Below are 21,266 nucleotides of genomic sequence, written 5' to 3' on the forward strand. Positions count from 1 at the left end.
CTCTCCACTCTCTGTCTTCTTCTGTTGCTGATCGTCACAATTTTTTCCCTTAGGACTGGTTCTTGGTGAGTCTTTCTTCTTCCCAGGGGATCCCGGTCTTCCCAGGGGATCTGTGCCTGAGACAAACACCTTTTAAAGATATCCAAGTCAAGCTGCTGCCATATGAAAGTATTTCTTGGCTGCCATAATATTTGAAGCAGCCCTTTCTTTAAAGAATTGTTCACTCCATAATGGTTTTTGTTATTTTGCAGTTGGCTCCCTTGCCTCTCTTCACCTCACAAATTCTGATTAATCTTTGCACACCTGCTACCATAGCGACACATTCTGCCTAGCAGTCTGTCACTGGTGATGGCTCCCTGCCTTTATAAGTTAATTGCCTATAAAATGGCATGATTGGAGAACCTCAGCTAAATGAGCAAGATGCATCTTATTTAATAATAGCTTGACTGATAGAACTGTTTTCCTTCAGGCTGGATTTCTAGATTTTTAAATGACAAAGGCTTAAAGTGCTAAAGTATCAAGAGATACAACAATATTGTATAACTTCTAGGAAATGGGGGGTGCTCAGTATTGCAACTGGAGACTAAAGTTAAAGCTCTTAATTTTCCAGATCAGTAGTTTCAAGAAGTTTAACCCTCTTCCTTACTCACACATAACACCTTCTTATCCTTGAAACATGATTCACTTCTCTAGTACATTACCAGTCCTCAACTGCATGTAATATTATTGAGTAGTATTACCACTAAATTATTAACCCCTGAAGTTCCAAATGTTGCCTTGGGGATGAATGCATAAAAGGTACAGGAAAAAGATCAGGTAGAGGTCATTGCATTCCTGGCTGTGAATGAAGAGATGCATGAGTTCCATACCAGACAGAGTAAATCTCAAATATTTCTCCATACTTTTTAAAACAATTATTCAAGGTTCTGAATGTAATAAGATTAAATGATAAGGTGTGAACTCTTTTTATTTTGTGTCTATTGTGTTTAGTATCAAGGAGGCCAGAACCATCAAATAACTTGAATGTACCTACAAAGGAACATTAGGAGTAAAGCTGAATCTAAGCTAAGTGCTAGCAAGAATGAGGTTGAACTGGAACTAGAAAGTGAACCTGTTCTTGCTAAGAGGCTGAATTCCTTCAGTTCCTAGTATGTCAGGTTGCCAGTTGCCCACTTGTGGTGAGAGGCTGTCCTGCTTACCAGGTTGGAGAAAAGCCCCAGTCCACTCAGATCTCTCAGTAAGGGTTCTAGAGTTCTAGTCCTGAAATGGTTTCTGATACCATTATTGATGTCTAAATCTATAGGATGTATACCTGATTGACAAGTATGGTTCCTTGATAGAAATAGTCTTTGAGGTAAAGAGGCAACATTTTGAATCTTGGAAATTCTTTTTATTGCTTATTCCAAGATATTAAAGGCAGGGTTCAAAGCATAGACAGAAAATAACATAATTTTTAGGCAGAGTCACACAACAGGCTATTTCAGAAATTTGCACAAAGTATACAGATCATACATTTTCATACGTCACCACCACTGCCAGAAGGTATTGACTAGACCTCCGAATTTTAAACAAATGGAGACTTCTTTTATACACTTTGGCATGGGAAAATAATCTGCAAGTTGCCCCTATGATACCTTTCCCAAGAATTCTCATACATTCTCATAACACATTTTAATCCTTTTAATAACATAGTTAAATTCTTTGCACCTGGTTCACACCTCTATATATGCCAGATATCAATAAGGATATTATCAGATATTCAATGTCAAACCCATCATTCAAGCAAGGTGCGAAAAGTCTCAGGAAAGGTGTTATAAGCCTCTTTCAAAGGGAATTCAATGTAAGCCAAGCACCCCTACTGCAGCAGCGTTCCAAAATTCAAAGAGATGAGAATATTTCATTCTTATCTGGATGTTTATGTTTTAACCAAGGTTGTTGGCTATGCGCCAACAACGGCTCATCCTCATTTGGTAACGGCTCATCCTCATTTCTTTCTAGCCTACTATGAATCCAAAGCATGGAGTTTTTTCTACTTGCCGGTTACTAACATGAAAACTAGCTGTTAATTAGCAGATGTTGCATAAAAAACTATCATTTTAAGCTAAATTATATTTAAATTACTGCTTGCCCACTTCAGTCCAAAGTCAAAGTCCAGGGTTCAGCAGCACAATCCAGAAGCATAGTTCAAAAGTAGTCCAACGTCAGATAGCAAGTTTCCATAAACTTAAACAAAGCAGGTAACTGGTAGACTCATCAGCAAGATTGTAGACAAGATGATCCCACAGTCTTATATGGGGAGTTTCTCTATAGGTGTTGCCAGGTCCCACATTAGGCTTCTCCTCACAAGCTTAGTCAGCTCTCCTATTCAGGTGCCCTTTGGTGATTTATCTGCCTCTCCTAGCATTTCTTTAGCAAGGGGGAGGCCTCAGGCCACCAGGTGCACACTCCTGCACCTGATTCATACATCAGCCAAGCCCTTTGCCTCCTCTGCTCCTGCAGTGCTTTACGAGACCATGGTGGGTCTGGTCGTGGGCGGGTTTGTGCTGCGACCTTCAGGCCTGAGGACCCTACTGGTGAAGAAGAAGAGTTGGTTTTTATATGCCAACTTTCTCTACAACTTAAGAATCAAACCAGCTTACAATCACCTTTCCTTCCCCTCCCCACAACAGACACCTTGTGAGGTAGAGGGCTGAGAGAGTGTGACTAGACCAAGGTCTCCCAGCTAGCTTCATGTGTAGGAGTGGGGAAACAAATCCAGTTCACCAGATTAGCATCCACCACTCATGTGGAGGAGTGGGGAATCAAACCTGGTTCTCCAGATCAGAGTCCACCACTCCAAACCACTGGATAGCCAGATGTTTAAAGTGATCATAGTCCTGGGTTTCATCTGGGGTTAGCTGGGAAAGTAATTGTGCCGGCCCACATGAAGCATTACTCCACAGTGCCTCGATGTAGCAGTCCTTAGGCACCTGATAACTCCTACGAGCATTTTCAAAGAGTCCATTAAAAAGGGGGCTGATATCCCCCCATTTCCTGTAACCACAGAAGGTTACAGGAAATTCTTTAAAAAACCGACCTCTATGGCTGCCATTTGGATTACTCCTCAGTTTGATTAATCAGAATGTTTTGGTTAATCAACTGTAATGCTTACTTTTTTAATGACATTTTTATGTAAGCTAATGGAAAGAGAGCCAGAAATGCTGACAAAATAGTAAACAGATGAAGAAACTAAATAAAACAATATTCATTTGTTCATGCCTGATTAAAATCAAAATAAACAGCAGCAGCAAAGCAGTCTTCCAGTTTCCACACTGGCACTGGATAGTGCTTAAGGATACAATTGGGGAGTTGTGTTCTACTAAGTGGAGGCCATGGGATCCATTTAAACAGCCAGTGTTGCTTGCTTTCCCAACAATTTTTTGGTCTAGAAATCATTGGAAATTTGCCCAAGTGGTTGTTCAAGAGAAATTGAAACTGTAAACCTGAGAAGGTATGTCTGATGTTTTAAGAAGCTGAAATGTTTTATTGCACCATGTTTATAATTCCACTGGTACATCTCAACTTTTACAAATGTCACAACCTTAAAAACGAGACACGCTTTATGGGCATATTAACATTTTATGAAATTATCTATGTGTTGTTATGAAAACACTATAAAAGATATATGCAGGATAATCACAGTTATCACAGGACTTATATTCAATGGTTTTGTAGGATTTAGTGTACTCAGAACTACAAGAAAAAAATATTGCTTCCTTTTAGTTTTATTTTAGCATCTAGCACTCATCTGTAGTCTTTTCCCCCCTATATTAGTTTTTTTTAATAATCTTTCCCAGAATGGGCTTCCTCTTTCATTTTTTTCTTTTATTTTACCTTTCATTATCATGAATAATTCATAACATGTTTAATGTTCTGTAAATATATAGACCCTATATGGAAATCCACATACATTGAGAACATAAAAACACTGCAGTCCATCTCAGACAATAGCCAGGGAGATGTCCCAAGAAAGTGAACAAGAACTGGAGATAGTGCCCTCTGTTTCGCTTTAACCTACTGATGGTCTGAAATATGCAGCTTCCAAACATACAGTTTCCATTCTTAGCTAGTTACTATAGTGGTAGTATTTCATGTTGTATTTGAATAGCCATAAGCCAATCTGGGAGCTAATTTTTGGCTGAAAAGTAGGATAAAATATAGTAAATATATTAAAGATATATCTTTGAAATTGTCTAATACATTTTAAAAGCCATCTTTGATGGTACAGTCATTAAAAATCATATGGAAATGGATTTCCACATTAGCTGCACAAGAAAGTTCATTTTTCCTTATGTGATGTATGACAGTTCAGTAAAACAATTATATTAAAACTACTTTTAAAATAGCTAAAATTATGTTTTTTAAAAGTGGCAAATTTAAAAGCTGCGAAAAGGCTTTTTTCGAGCTTTCAGTGGGAGGGGAACTGATTAGGAGGCGCTGCAGTAGCACATCCTCTCCGCTGTCCCCGGCCACCGAAAGCTCAGGAATGGGCTGAAAGTGTCCCTGACATGATGGCTGTATTTAATTCTGCTGGGATTTAAAACAAAACAAAACAACAACCATATTTGAGTGTTTTGTATTTAATAATCAAGGCAGAGAAAATGGCTGAAAACATAAAACATGATTCTTCCGTTGTTGTTTTGCTGTCGTCACTGCTGACTTATGGCAACCCCATAAGGTTTTCAAGGCAAGAGACATTAAGAGGTTTGCCATAGCCTGCCTCTACATCATGCCATTGGTATATATTTTTATTATACAATATTGATAAAAACTGAATATAAAAGATAATCAGAACTGAGATTACTACAGATGAGATAGAAGGACTCATGCCACAAAACTCCTTTGAAGATAACATAGTGAATATAATATATCATAGGAAACATATCATTGCCTGGAGAAAATAAAGAAATTCAAAAGTAAATACAAGAATAAACAATAAATGATGAAATAAGTGAATAAATGGTACAAATCACCTGACTATTTCTTTTCATCCCTACCTATAGATGGCTTCTCAGGTGGTTTAAGTAATTCATTATAATATAATGATACATTATATTTCTACTATAGGATCAATGAACTAATATAACTTTGCAATAATTCAGCTTGAAATTAACTCGGTCATATTTGGGGGGGGGGAATAAAAAATAAAGATAAAAATATTATCAGTAGTTGATAACTTCCATATGAAGACATTCTGCTACTCTCTGATCCCACTCCACCCCAATCCACTTTTTAAGAGCAGCATATGTAATATGTTTTCCATTTATCATAACATTCTTTACATGGCCTTTTATTCACATAGTTTGTCAATTTTGCCATTACAGCATATTCTGCTAGTTTACTCCTCCAGTCCTCTACATTTGGACACTCTTCTGACTTCCATTTTGTTGCCAATGTAACCCTAGCTGCTGTCACCACATATTGAAACAATTCCTCAGAGGCTTGGAGGTGCCACGCAGGAGTGAGTGCACCTCTGCTGGACAGGGACAGGGCTGATGGATAGGTCCATCAGCCCCTTATTCGACTTGGGTCTGGCTAAAAGTATCCCACCACCGAGGTGAGACACGGGAATGATGCATCTGATCAGATGACTATTCCCATACCTTTTCAGGCCTCAGAGATCCCAGCTTCATTTGCATGGGACGGCCAAGCTCACAAGATGGCCAGACTCCATGAGGCTTGGATGAGCAGCAGTGGTGGCACCTTAGTGGCCACAGAAGACCGACATGTCATGGTGGCCCAAGGCGTGGGGGAATAGGGAGTCTCCCACACTGGGGGGCAGTAAGTGCACCCCCACTGGCGGGGGTGGCACTGGAAGAGCAGAGCTGGGAGCCAGCGGCCACCAAAGGACAGCTCTGCCTCCATGCAAATGTCTGCGAGGGTGGCTGGGAGCTGCCAGCACTGTGACGCTAAGCCATGCCCTCTCAACCTCCCTTCTCAGTGTGGAGCCATTGTGGGAGGTGGCCAGCCACTGAACCTCAGCCTCCCACGGCTCCAGCCACCAAGCACCCCTTTTATGGCTGCCCACAACCCTCTCATGGGCCCAGGGGTACTGCACGTGGCATGGTGCCTCACCACCCTTCTGCCATTCCCCTGCCACCAAGTGAAGAGTCAGGAGACGCTTTCTTCAGCAAGAGAATGTTTATCGAGAGGTACTGGGGCCTGGGGAAGAGGAGCAATCAGAAGAAGGGGATTGAGAAGACAGAGAGTGACCATGCTGGGCCAGCCACAGTGCTGGCCGGAGCGGCCGCTGAGATGAGCACAACCCCTCCATGTTAGGGTGATCTGGCTGTGACATCTGTCACCCCACTGATCACCAGGGTTTATTTGGCTGATCTGGCTGGCTAGGCGGGTGTCCCCTACTTCCCTCACCACTCCATGTGCATCCCTCCCGAAGCGGTGTGCTCGGTGGAAGAGGAAGACCATACCAGATAGAAGGAGTGTACTGTTCTTCAGTCAAGGGTATACGATAGCTGCACTCCCCTGCTAGAACCTCCAAACAAGAACAAGGTCCATTTGTAGGAGAACGTAGGGTAGTCAAGCTTCCCTCCATCCTGCCCTCTCAGCTGACGGCAGCTAGGCAGCCATGGAGCCCCTCACTCCTTGGTAGGTGGGGACTCTGTTGGCTGGTGTCTTCATGGCACATCGCTTAGCAAAACAGTGGTGGGGTGCAGGAGGGAGAACTCCTGGTCACTGACCGTAAAAGCAAGGTTGGTGGAGTCTCCGGCAGTTGTGCCTTCCAGGGAAGGGGAGTGGAGCCACAGCACCTCCCTTGTCGGCCCCCAGGCATACATGAGGCTCTGCAAGGGCTGCCCACCCTGGCGATGGCCACAGATGGATGATGGCCACCCCAAACTCGAGAGTGACATGTGCCATGGCCGTGAGGGCCAGGGCTCTCTCCAAGGGGACCAAGCATTGCTCCTGCAAGACCAGAGGACACACAAAGAGATCATTCTTTACCTGAAAATTATAAAATGATTAGCCTACTTTCCTGTTTAGGCAAATTATTAACATCTTACTTATTAAATGATATTGATGGCTCTCTTTCTAGTGAATCTTTCCATCCTCCACACCTATCCGGCAGACCCATTTCACATTTACTTTGTGCAGACGATACTGTGTTGCTGTCCTGATCCAATATCGGGCGGAGATGTTTGCTGAATGCTTTTGCACATAATTGTACAAATGCGTTGCTGGAAATTAGTTATCAAAAGACCAAAGTTATGGTTTTCTGTGAAGGTTCTCCATACCATATTATCCTGGTCTATAAATGATCAACAAATTGAGTAAGTGAATACTTTTCGTTACCTTAGTGTTACCTTTAATTATAATTTTAATTGGACAGGATGTATTACTGCTAGTAAAAAACTGCCGGGCCCAGTGGAGATGGAAAAAGGCCGCCTTGACCATGGCTGTGACCTGAGCCTCCATTGATAAGGAGGCATCAAAGATCACACCCAGGCTATTGATGGCAGGTGCAGATGTTAGTTGCATGCCGTCAACAGCCAGGAGTTGGCACCCCACCCCAGAGCCACCCTGGCTAAGCCAGAGAACCTCTATCTTCAATAGATTTAGTTTCAGCCGGCTTTTTCTCAGCCATCCAGTCACGGCATCCAAGCACCTGGCCACTGTGTCCGGGGCAGAATCAGATGTCCGTCCATCCACAGATAAAGCTGGGTATCATCAGCGTACTGATGACAACCCAGCCCAAAGCTTCTGACAAGCTGGGCAAGAGACAGACAGATGTTAAACAATATGGGGGAGAGGACCGCACCCTGCAGCACCCCACCCTCCTCCTCCTCTTTTACTACACTGGCTCTCTTAATTCTTCTGTAAGCCACTGAAAATACAAGTGGCAATGGGTTACTTTAGTAAACTTGTAGCCAAGGAATCTCCCACCAGCAATTTCTTGTTCACAGAAAGAAAATAAACAGCTGAACTCAAATGGCATCTTCACATCACCAAATGCAGATTTTTTACAACAGTCTGCTATGCAAGAAAAATGTATCACAAGAATTGTTGTTTCAACAACAATCTCTCAAACTAACCAATGACTAATTATGAACATTTAGACATTTTTTGTCCAATTGTTGCCAGCATAAAACCTCTGAGTAAGATTAAGTGATGAGAGTTGTGACATATCCTCTGGGATATTTCTCATCAAGTAAATGTCAGTCACATGGCTCAGATTTTGTGCATTAAAATTGCATTGCTTTAGTGAGGGTGACCAGACTCAAACCACAAAGCAAGGAGAGAATCTGGAAGTCAGTACCTCCAGCTTTGTCTTGAATTGAGACCATATCCAGTGTAGGGTTCCCCAGCATGGTGCCAATGGGACCTGCAAACTCATTTCATGGTGCCCACCAACTCTTTTTAGAATGTGGGCAGGGCAAGATGGGACTTTTGCACAGCAGGGCTCCTGATTGGCCATTGAACATTTGATTGGCTGTGTAGATCTTTTCAAAATGTTTCTTTAGTAGCAGCTGCCACCATAGCACTAGGATCTTCACTGTATGACTGAAATAAGCTGTTTATATGCAACAAAATATTTTAAAACAATGCATTCATTAAAAAAGCATCCTATTAGATCTTCTGCCTGAAATGTTGAAGTGTTACTATTTTATACATAGCCTCACTACCTGTTATTTTGTGGTTGGCTCTGCCTCCTGTGGTATTCATTTTGTGGCTGCACCCACCACCATGTGTCAGAATTCCAAAGTTGCCACAGGCTCAAAAAGGGTGAGAACCCTTGCATTAGTTGTTAAACACTAGTCATTGTGCAGCCAACTTGGATCATTGTCGTTGCCTTCATGCCTTATGTGCATATGTGGATTCAGAGATTTCCTGTCCTTTTTTCCATATAGATCTGTTAAACGTTCAGATAGCACAGGCTCAGATCCAGGTCTCAGATTACTATGTTTTTTGTGCATCCAGAGCTATAACAAGGGAGAGGCAAATGAGGCACTTACCTTGGGCACTCAAAGCTGAGGGGCACAGAAAAAGTATATCATGACTAAAATAAACATTGTGTTATTATTGTTCATGTTATTTATGTATTTACTTCTTTACCAAGATAACTGCTATGAATGTATAGGAGGGGCAATTTTATATTGCCTTGGGTGCAAAATTAGGTAGTTATGGCCCTGTGTGCATCTGCTAGACAGGTGCTGCAGTGTACTTAAGTAACCTTGGATGCTGGACTTATGGGGATCGACCCACCTCTAGATGGTGACACACACTGGTCTTACAAGGATCTCCCCACCTCAAGATGGCGACACACACTTTGTGCTTTCTGGGATGTTTCTGAGGCATAAACTGTCTGTAGGTATTAGAGACTCTCCACTTCTTGGGAAGGTAAGAATATCCATGCAGAGAGAGGGAATAGTAAAGATTGTTATAGTTTTAAATAACCTGAGCAAAATTTAAAGTGTAGCAGAAGTGCACAGTACAGTACCCAATTCTCAGTACCTCCTGCATAGCTTCTCAAAATTACTCCTTTTCCAGCAATCAAACAATATCTACATCCTATTCTAGCCCATCCTCCAAAGTTGTATGTGAGCTGACTGCACAAAGGCCTCTGCTCCAGTGTTCTATGAACACTCATTCACTGTTAGTGGCCAAGCCATGCCAAATCCAAAGAGGTGACTTCAATGGCAGGACAGCACTTGCTTCTGAAAATGAAAGACAGAAGCACTAAAAATCATTAGGTGCGATTTCAACTTATTTATTTCTTAATTTCATTTTAATTCCACCTTTCTCCGCAATGGAGACCCAATGTGGTTTACATCTTTCTTCTCTATTTTCTCCTTAAAATAGCCCTGTGAGGTAGGCTAGGCTGAGAGTGCATGCTAACCCAAGGGCACTCAGCCTGCATCCATGACAGAGTGGGAATTCAAACCTGAGTCTTCCAGGCCCTAGTCCAACTCTCTAGTCCTGCTCCAACATCACACTGTCTGTTACTTATTGATTCCAAACTGTCACTAATTTTAAAAGAATCCTCTTAAATCTGTAACGCTGCCAAGCTGAAATAATGGGTTGGCATACGGCTGGAACAGGCTCTCTGCTTTCTTTAAAAAAAATGGTTTCACCTTGAGGAGGAAAAGTGTCACGTCTGAAAAGTGGATTACATTTCTTTGACTGATCAAGGATATCCTGCTCACACTGGACAGGAGTCCCAAGTACCCTTTGCTGCTTAGCAATGCCATAGAAAGCAAAGTTGCTGTTGCTGGAACAGAACAGAAACATGAATATATTGGAGAGCATTCAGACCAAAGACAGGAAGCACATATCTCTCTATTATCCCAGAAAAAAGCATATAAACACCTACTGGTGAGGGAAAGAAGGGAGTATACTAGAAAGCTATGGAGCACTCTGATCAAGGCAGCTAAAGACAAAAATTCGACCCTCTTTTGGCGATTGACATCAGGCCAAGTTTTGAAAGACTCCTCACCACTAGACTCCCTTATACCCAGTGATAGATGGGTCTCCTTCTTCCAAAACATGTATATAGATGTTAATCCACTGTCTCTCTCTCCAACAGAAATAATAAAGTATCCACCATGGCCCCCAGTCTCACAGAAAAAGATAAAATCATTGATTGGCCAGCTAAAGAGTGGAAAAGCACCAGGCTCAGATGGTATTCCCCCAGAATTTTTTAAACAAAACATTGAATGGTGGGCCCCCTTTTTATCATCACCTACATTGACGAAACAGGCCATATCCCAAAGGATTGGGGGTTGGCAGTAGTGGTCCCATTCTTTAGGAAAGGGAGGAGAGACGATCCCTCAAATTACTGGCCCATCAGCCGTCTGAACATCATTAGCAAAATATATGCAAGACATCTGTTAGAAAAATTTGTCAGCTGGCTGGACCAAGAAGACATAATAGAACAGGAACAGGCTGGTTTCAGGGAAGGCAGATCCACAACAGATCCCTGTATCACCCTTCAACATCTTATAGAAAAGTACTCTTCGAAGGGGAAATCCTCACTGTATGCAGCCTTTGTAGATCTCAAGGCGGCTTTCGATTCTATTTCCAGATGCCTGCTATGGGCCAAACTGGACACTTCCTCCATCGATAGGAGGCTCCTCTTCCTTATACGTGCCCTGCATGATCAGACCACTCTAAGAATAAGATGCAGTAGAGAAGGACACCTCACAGACCCAGTCAACACCTACAAGGGAGTCAGACAGGGTTGCCTTTTAGCCCCTGCATTATTTATCTATTACATTAACGGCATCCCAAATTGCCTAAAAGAAGCTGATCTGCATCCCCCAAAACTGGCACATCTGCATATTTCGGTTCTATTGTATGCAGATGACACCGTTATATTATCCAGAACCACTATAGACTGGACTCGTTCTAGTGGGAGGGGCCGTGGCTCAGTGGTAGAGCATCTGCTTGGCATGCAGAAGGTCCCAGGTTCAATCCCTGGCATCTCCAGTTAAAGGGACCAGGCAAGTAGGTGATGTGAAAGACTTCTAGCTTGAGACCCTGGAGAGCCGCTGCTGGTCTGAGTAGACAATACTGACTTTGATGGACCAAGGGTCTGATTCAGTATAAGGCAGCTTTGTGCGTTTGTGTGGGGTTTTTTTAGAACTTAAAAGAGCCCTTTCTAGAGTTGCCATATATTACTATAATGAAAAACTAACCATCAATTTTCAGAAAACAAAGATAATGGTTTTTTGCAAACGCCCAAAACTCAAGAGACTGGAACTTAAAAGGGCATAGACTGGAGCAGGTGAACAGCTTCAAGTACTTGGGTACTCAGGCTCTAAGCTGGCCCATAGTAAATATGTGGCCAGCCTGGGGGATAGATCAGTTTATAACATAACCAAATTCCTTAGCACAAAGGGGGGCACTTCATCCCAGCAGCTCTAAAATTATATCAGGCCAAAACACTGGCACAAATGCTTTACGGAACATATCTCGGACCCCCCCCCTCTTCTTGCTTTGCACCACTAGAACAAGTCCAGTCTAAGTTTCTTAGACTGGTCCTCCAGGTCCCTAGATGTGTATCAAACTCCCTGGCATGTCTAGAAACAGGTATGTTAAGAGTAGAAGCAAGAGTGAGCATAGCATCTTTCCTTCTATGGCTACAAATAAAATCAATCCCCATGGTCTTATTCCCCTGACGTTAATTGACAACTTTGAATCCAAACGGCAGAAGGCCGAGAGAAGTAAGTTGGAGAGTTTGGGTCTCTCCCCACAGGCTTTGCTGAAAGTGGGTAGAGATCAAGCAAAGAAAATTATAATCCAGAGAGTTAACGATATTGAATGGAAGTCTGACTTGCTGAGGGCACCCACATTTATGTCTACCCCTACAACCAGATACATCCCAGCCCCAGCTGCCTACCTTTCCACCTTGGAAATCCACACTCATAGAAGGACATTCACTTTAGCTAGGTGTTCAGCCCTACCCTCTGCGGTTTTACAAGGGAGGTATAACAAGATCCCAAGATCAGAGAGATTTTGTCCATGCAATTCTGGGGAAACAGAAACAATGGAACACGAGTTTTTCAGATGCTCATTCTATAAGGATGCCCGCTCTAAGCTGTCCCGGTCCATGCTTGAGAAAATCTCAGGTTATTCTGAAAAATTTCAGGTTAGGAAGCTCCTCCCAGATGAAATTCCCTTACAAATTAGAGAGGTCGCCAAATTCTGCGCAGCAGTCTACAAACTTCATCAAAGTTTAGTAAAATAAAAGTCAAAGAAATAACAAAGTTAAAAATCTTCTTTTGAGTTTGTGTCAAAATGTTTATTTCTTATCCAAATCATGAAACATTTTAATTTATATATATTCTTTTAAATTAACATGACACAACTTTTAAACAATATCAATGTATCCGCTGTAATATTGCTGTTATGTTCTTAATTTTTATTGGTGCAATGCCGCAATAAATGTTTTTGTTCTGTTCTGCTGTTGCTAGAATACTGCTTAATTTCATTGTCTTCATGAAACCAATGCCAGATTGCACATTTTTTCCCAGTACTGGCTACAGCTGACATGTCCCCACTAGTTCAGAACATTTCTTCCAAATGGGCCTGGAATAGTTTTCCTACTAAAACATTTTCAAATTTTCAAAATTACTCACTATGTATAACCCACCTTGAGTCCCTGTGAGAAATGCAGAATATAAATAATGCAAACAAATAAATTAAAATGTGATGGCAATGATCTACTCAAATCATGGTCAGTTGCTCAGGAGGTGAAACTTGCTGCAACATACTGGGAAGTATGTAGAAATTTAATCGAAATCAATTGGCTCTTCTGTTGGAGGAGAGCTCCCTAGGCTGAAGGAAACCTTTGTTTAGTTGAAGAAGTTGAGAGCTAGGATACAGTTTGGCATGGTATAGCCTGATCTTGTGAGATCTTCGAAGCTAAGAAGGGTCAGTGCTTGCAATGGAGACAACCAAGGAAAGGCTCTGCAGAAGAGGGCAATGACAAATCACCTCTGCCTCTCACTTGACTTGAAAGCCCCTTGATGGGGTTGCAATAAATCAGCTGCGACTTGATGGCACTTTACACACAAAATGTGCAACTTGGAGAAGAAGAGGTTGAGGGGGGATAAGATTACTCTTTTATGTATTTGAAGGGCTGTCATTTAGAGGAGGGCAGGGAGCTGTTTTAGTTGATAGAGGAGGATAGGACTTGTAATAATGGGTTTAAATTACAGGTGGGGAGATATTGGTGGGATATTAGGGGAAACTACCTAAATATAGAGGGGGTATAGTGTTCCTTTTTAATGCAGTTCTTGACAATGAAGGCTGGAGGTTGGTTTATAGGAATTCAAGTGGTTTGGTGAAGTACAGATCTTTTTAGAATATGACACCACTTAATCCATTGCTTATAAACAAAATTATTTTGCAGAATATCACAGTTCAGTTATTTATTTACAATATACTGCTGTATAACTCGACACAGTTCAGCAACCGAGCCCAAATATCTTAAGAGGTAAAACCATCCAGCAGTCAGGAACATGCCTTGACTTTAATATCAGTTTAACTCCTAAAGGACAACATTAATTACTCTAGTTGTTATGAATAGTGTTATATTTAATGAACTGTTAGCATGCTTTAAATCTAAGGCTTGCTATACATGTGCAGCAGTAAAATGAATTGTACTACTTCAACCTACAGCTGGGGCAGGTTGTTTTTGAAAACTTTGTAATCTGAAATGTACCTTTCATGGAAAATATATTTCCATGTAAAAGACTAGCACAACTAGTTACAGTCCCATATACTCACAGCTAGGCAAATTTACCACTTGTTGGGAAGGTTTTTGTTTGTCATTTTTAATATTCAAAGCATTTCAAAATGCAATTTGTCACCAGTACCTTGAAGTGCACCAGACATTATACCACCCCAGGGTCTCCAGAGGGATGCAAAACAACAGAGAAACATAAACAGATTGTTTGACCTCCTCATCTCTTTCTGGTGAGTCCAGGCCTGACTTTTGTTTAGCATGGGCTGGCCTATAGTTACAATGTACAAATTTATATTCTAGTCTCAGAACTAGATATTATATTTTATTGTACTATAGTAGTTTAAAAATACTTCTATGACTTGAGTTGTCAACAAACTTACAAAGTTTAACGTGGAGCTCTTTAAAACCAAAAAATTGCGTAGTAAAATGCTTTGCAGGTTTTATTGCAGGACTAGCAAAGTTACCAGTAATTGTGTAACTGTGTAACTGAAAGTTGTTGAAGGATGTGGTAGGTTATCTTATTCAGTTAATCACCTAATAAGCAGGACACAACTTTATTTAACTTATGCAAGTAAGCTCTTTTTATTGTATAGCTTCAAACAGAATATGTATGTTAGGGTTGTTAACTGCCTGGTTGTAGCAGGAGGTCTCCTCCTAATTCAACTGATCTCCAGCCAATAGAGATCAGATCACCTGGAGAAAAATGGCTGCTTTGGCAGTTGAACCCCAAACCCCACCCTCCTCAGGCTCCACCCCAAAAGTCTCCCACTGGTGGTGAAGAGGGACCTGGCAACCCTAATGTATGTATATGTATATAAAGTCTTTAAATGTTACAAAAGTCTTCTCAAAATGTTACAAAGGTCTTCATAGAAGTTACAAACCTTAAAAGGAAACAATAAAAAAGATTTCATTGAGAAAATAAAATAGTTACTGAAATGATTCAAAACATTTAGAATTGCATATAAGTAAGTAAACATATGTTACCAAATCATGAGATCTCTGAACCCCCAGTCTATCATGAGATCTCTGAACTCCCAGACTGGGGAGATTTGTGAGACCCTCCAGTCTACGCAAAGACTGGAGAGATCCATGAGAACCTCTGATCTATGCAAAGATCAGAGAGATCTGTCTGAGAACCTCCAGTCCATAGAATTGGAGAGATCTGAGAACCCCCTGTCTACCCAAAGACTGGGGAGATCTCGATAAGATTCTCCATATATTGGAGAGACCTCTGTGAGAACCTCCAGTCCATAAGGGCTGGAGAGATCTGACTTTCCTGTCTCTCTACTCCTATATTTATAGGTGTTCTTAATTAATTAATTAATAGGAGAACTGCACTTGCAGTTGGCTGCTGTTGTGTCCACATTGAAGGTTGCTCCTAAGGAGGTCTTTAGCTGAGTCCACTTTGACTGTCTAAATACCATCCACCACTAGTATTGACAACTGCTATTGTCTTTAACATACATTGACAGTTTAATATCAACTTCAAATAATTATAAATTGTAATATCAGTATCTAATAATTGTAAAGATTCCATTCTTGGGATCATTCATCTTTATAAAAAGTACATAAGACTTCTATATGCATGTATTATAATGTTTCATCTCTTAGCATCTTACAAGCATTTACTTTTATTTAACTCTAGCTGTACCCGGCCACGCGTTGCTGTGGCCCAGTCTGGTTAATATGTTTAATTTCACAATGCTTGTGGGTATGCCATATTTTTTGTTGTTCCATTGTCTGTGCAGATATAGAGATTGTCTGGTTTGCCGACTCTAGAACATGCAACATATAATTGTGCATGTGAGAAGCAATCCGTGTCTAGATCTAAAGCGCACAATTCTAAAGATTGGCCCTGAGCTTTGTTGATGGTGATTGCAAACACCAATCAAATTGGGAATTGCAGTCTCTTAAATTGAAATGGCATATCCGTTGGAATCATAGGAATGCGAGGAATGAGGACATCTTCACCTTTGAAAGGTCCTGTCAAGATTGTTGCTTCTACGACGTTGCTCATGAATTTTTTTACTGCAAGCCACGTGCCGTTGCAAAGCTTTGGCTGGTTGATATCTCACAACATGATAATTGGCACGCTGATTTTCAATTGCAGTACGTGCGGTGGCATCCCTGGCAGATCGAGTTAATTCAAAAATTCTGTTGGATAATTAACCGCTTCATCTGCTTCCACAACAGTGTCGACGGACTTGTATGTGACTGCCTCGCTTTGAATGTGAGACTGAATAATATTGTTAAGTTCGTAGATGTCTTTGTTCTTGGCCGCAAGAATAACTCGTTCACTCAGCCAATCGTGATTCTTATAATTGGTTTGAATATTGGGAAATACTTTTTCAACCAATTCTTCTTTTGACGTCACCAAATTGCAGAAGTTATGAGGCAATGAAATTCGTCCTGAGGTCAGATCAACCGGTACCTTTCCGTTCCCAATTTCCAGCAATTGATGTGAGAATATCTCAGCTGATCGATTGTTTTGCAGCTGGACACGCATATTTGTAGTTAATTTTAATGTCTTTACATGTCGCCACAAAGTAGAGTATTTCAGGCAAGCATTTATGTTGTCCGCTGGTGTCGATCGAGGAATTACAGGTAATGTTTGCCTGAAATCTCCTGCAAGCAATATTAATGCATTCCCAAATGGTCTGATGTTTCCACGCAAATCTTGCAATGATCGATCAAGAGCCTCGAGCGATTTCTTGTGTGCCATTGTGCATTCATCCGGAACAATAAGTTTGCATTTCTGCAATACTTTTCCCATGCCGGATGCTTTGGAAATGTTGCACGTGGGAGTTTCAATGAATTGCATGTTCAATGGCAATTTCAAAGCGGAATGAGCAGTTCTTCCACCTGGTAGCAATGTCGCAGCTATTCCGGACAACGCAAGAGCTAAGGCTACGTCATTTTGGGATCAAATTGCTGCCAGAATCAGTCTAATTAGGAATGTTTTACCAGTTCCTCCTGGTGCATCTAAGAAGATAGCGTGTGTTGCTTTTACGTCCAACAGATGGCACTGTTTTTCAAAAAAAAGCATCTTTTTACCTGTCACAGGTGTGACATCTATATAATATAGGTATATAAAAACACGTGCGTATTCAAATGCAACGTTGTGTCAAAGTTTCAAAGCAATCGGTGAAGAACTTTCGGAGATTTAAGATTTTTTAACTAATGAACATTTACATTTTTATTTATATAGATTGGGACTAATGTGTCTCTAATGATCATTTGGAGATGAGAAATCACTATGACAAACATAAAGCTATTTAAAAAAACAATGAGAACCTAAAAAAGGACTAGGTTGCATATCTTGCTGTAACACTGTCCAGTCACTAAGTTTGCTTATATTATGCTTTTGTCTTCTTAATGATCTTGTTACAATATCATCACAATAGTTAATTCTATTAATACTTCTGATACATACATACATACACACACACATATATTTAAAACATTCAATATATCTAAAACATTTAACTCTGCTAGTAGTAGTAGTAGTAGTAGTAGTAGTAGTAGTAGTAGTAGTAGAGTAGTAAGCTGCACTACTGCAGTCCAAGCTCTGCTCACGACCTGAGTTCGATGCTGACGGAACTTGGTTTCAGGTAGCCAGCTCAAGGTTGACTCAGCCTTCCATCCTTCCGAGGTTGGTAAAATGAGTATCCAGCTTGCTGGGGGTAAAGGGAAGATGACTGGGGAAGGCACTGGCAAACCAGGGCCCGTAAACAAAGTCTGCCTAGTAAATGTCAGGATGTGACATCACCCCATGGGTCAGGAATGACCCGGTGCTTGCACAGGGGACCTTTACCTTTACCTTTAGTAGCTTAATACATCAAATGTAACTACTTTACAACTTTATCAAGGCTGCTGAAGAAGACACTTCACTAAGGTAGTTAAAGCAGACACTGTTTACATATTTATGTAAGACTTGGCACTCTTCCAGGTACTCTTCAGGGTTGCCAAGGTCTCTTACAACAGAAAAAAGCGTCCCTGGACAGGTTTTTGCTGCTCCCATGTTAGAGAGAACTATCTTAAGGATTTTAAATAAGAACCCTCAATGATTCAAAAATAGGAAAATTCTGCAAATATACACAATTCTATATGTACATAATTATCACAATATGTCAAACCCTGTAACACTACTACATTGTTCTGTCATTGAAACAGCCTTGAAGCAAGTCGAGCATTTCCTGCTCATTGCTGTCACTACTGGCTGAGTCTGAGTTGACCAGCCCTGAATCCTGTAAGTACCACTGAGACTTGACTTGGTGTGCCTCAGGCTGCCTGCATCTGACTAGGACAGTATCCCAATGGGAATTTTCCCAGTCTGCCCAGTGTAGTCCAGACCTAATTAATTGTCACTGGAAAAAAAACTACAGTGAGTAAGAGAGAACTTTTCTTCTTTATGTTTATAGGAAAGTTACCAGGTCATAGCCTTATCTACCTGTTTCCAGCATGCCTCTTCCCCTTATAAAGTGGTTGAATTCTATTTAGGAAACAAACCAGTCATCAGTATGGGTTTACAACTAATTCTGACAACCTACAACACAAAAGAACGATGGTGTATCTTGTCTTTATTTAATGTTATTTCTCCTGTGATGTAAAATTAATATTTCTTCTGTAAATAGAAGGTTTGTCAACCTTATAGACTAAAACATCCTCTGAGTAATTCCTACAAAAGTATTTATGACAGCTTCCTTTATCTGGAAATATATTCCACTGAAATCCCCTGAGGTTTGCTTCTCAATAATCTGTCCTGGACCAGGGTGCTTGGTGACATTTTGAAACATTTTATCTTTAGAGTTTCTTCTTTAAGCCCTAAATATACATGCTGACCTGAAGGAACTACATTTGTTTCCATGGAAACAAATAGCCATTGGCTATTATATGAGAAGCGGTATCATAACCATAGAGACTGATCTCTAGAAGAAGGAATAAAGAAGAAGGAATAAAGAATAAAGACTTTGAGACCATCTTTCCGTTTAGTTTTGCAAAACCCATTTTAAAGATGCTTCATAAACAGCTCAGGATTTCTTTGTAGTATTCTAATCATTTATTTCCTGTCACAAAGACCATATAGGGTTGCTGTGATCTGCTCATAATCTATTTCAGTTACTCTGAAGCCAATTAAGCAAATTGTATTTAAAATATGTGTTATTGTATTCCTTTCCAACCTGTTGATGAATGAATGACAGTATAATGCTCTCTTGCTTTCTGATGAGGGCATAATGATCTGAAGTATGCCTCATCTAGTTAAAACTATTCAGCTCATCTGCTTAACCTTTTAAAAGTTTGATACTGTGTGATTGGTAATAAGAAATCAATCTTCTAGCCAAAGATGAGATCTGACAGTTTAAAACATTTAACAAGATGCCTTAGTCCTCTATATTCAGATGTCTCCTTAAGCATCTTCAGACAATGTTCTTCATAGATGTGAATGGCATTTTAACAGACTCTATATAGCAAAAGTAGCATCATATCTTCCTACGTGTTTTGGTTATATAGCATTCGACATATTCATATCGTAGGTCTGCATACAAAGTGGAAGATAATGTGGAATGCTAAAAGAAAGATCATTCTTGGTCATGAAAACAACTCTTGGTCATGGAAATGGTTCAATAAAGCAAGCAGGGTAATATCCAAGCTCCAATAAGAATTTCAGAATCATAGTTCTGATTTCTGTAGCTTCAGAAGCCAATTTCTAGAAAACTTGCATTAAACAACATAGGAATCAATTGCTTTTCATTGTTTTAGTCTTTAGTTGCTTTCTCAGCTCTTGTGAAAAATCCCCCTCCCCCTGAGAGATCACAGGTTTGACATTCATAGATCTACAGATACTTTCCTCCTATTTTTATACTAGCATTTTTTCTCTTCTCAAGTCTGTGATTTTGTCCTTTGCTACTTTAACCTTGTGTCCTACAGCTACACTGACAAATTAAAACAAAGAGTTATGATTGCTTTGGAAATGATCAAGCAGCAAGAATTAATTAGTAACTATTGTATTAGCTTTAAGAATGAAGGGAATCAGTAAGGTGACCAATTGTTATCTTGGTTAGCCACTCAGTGATAGAGGATGCTGGACTGGATAAATCACTAATGTGGGGAAGGGTTGTGGCTCAGTGGTAGTGTTGCAGATGTTACCCGAATTGCTCCTTATATGGGGAAATGAGCTGAGCAATCGGTAACTATGTATTTTTATAGCGGGGTCTCACTCAACTATACCAGAATCCGTTTAATGAGACTGTGAATAAAGACAGACAATGGATTTCAAATTAAATAATGTTTATGTCTTTTGTCATTCAATACAGTGATGCACACAAACATACAGAGAGTCTAGGAATATCAAGAGAGTAGTACAAGCACAGTTGCCAACGTGGCAGGAGGTCATTGGTTGGGTATATTTACCGTATCTAGATGAGGTGTTGTCCAAATTCACGTAGACTAAGACAGATTGAAAAGTAAAAGCCGAGATGGGGGCAGGGGGTCCCGTAGACTTGACCAGCAAGACGGAGGGAGCGTGGCTAGGCTGTGCAAACCAAACCAACAGAGTAACGGCAAAGGTGCCAGGAAAGACCTAAGATTGGGATCCAAGAGAGCGATATGGGCTGTGGGCACCCCAGATATACTATTTTTCTGGGGGCAGGGAGAGGGGTTTCACCCCTCCTAGGTTCCCAAGTGGCAAAACATGACAAAGGATTAAGCTGTGGCTACCAGGGTGGGGTAGTGAGAATTTTGAAATCTATTCTAATTCCAATGGCTTTTGCAACCCGTGATGAACTGGAAATTCTCTGCTGACGAGATTAACCCACTGGAACAATAAGTGCGATCTGTGTAAACGTCCTGGGATCGCTGCTTCGGAGCTGGAGGAACAACTTGTCCTGATAGCTGGATTGCTGCTGATGGCCCATTAAGTGGTGGATGTTGCAAGAGGGGGGGTGTTTAGCACTGACTACATGACATTCTGCTTCTCCTGACATGGCTGCGGCTGGAACAGAGTTAGTATAGGAACATGGCT

At 40.9% G+C, this 21,266-nt stretch overlaps 1 protein-coding gene across 3 annotated transcripts in view; it reads left to right on the forward strand.

The window, feature by feature from the left end:
- Positions 1 to 21,266, forward strand: part of IL1RAPL1 (interleukin 1 receptor accessory protein like 1) — a 990,401-nt gene that overhangs the window by 670,003 nt on the left and 299,132 nt on the right. The window lies entirely within an intron of this gene.

This window comes from Euleptes europaea, chromosome 16 (assembly GCF_029931775.1).
Source record: "Euleptes europaea isolate rEulEur1 chromosome 16, rEulEur1.hap1, whole genome shotgun sequence".
Taxonomy (NCBI): Eukaryota; Metazoa; Chordata; class Lepidosauria; order Squamata; family Sphaerodactylidae; genus Euleptes; species Euleptes europaea.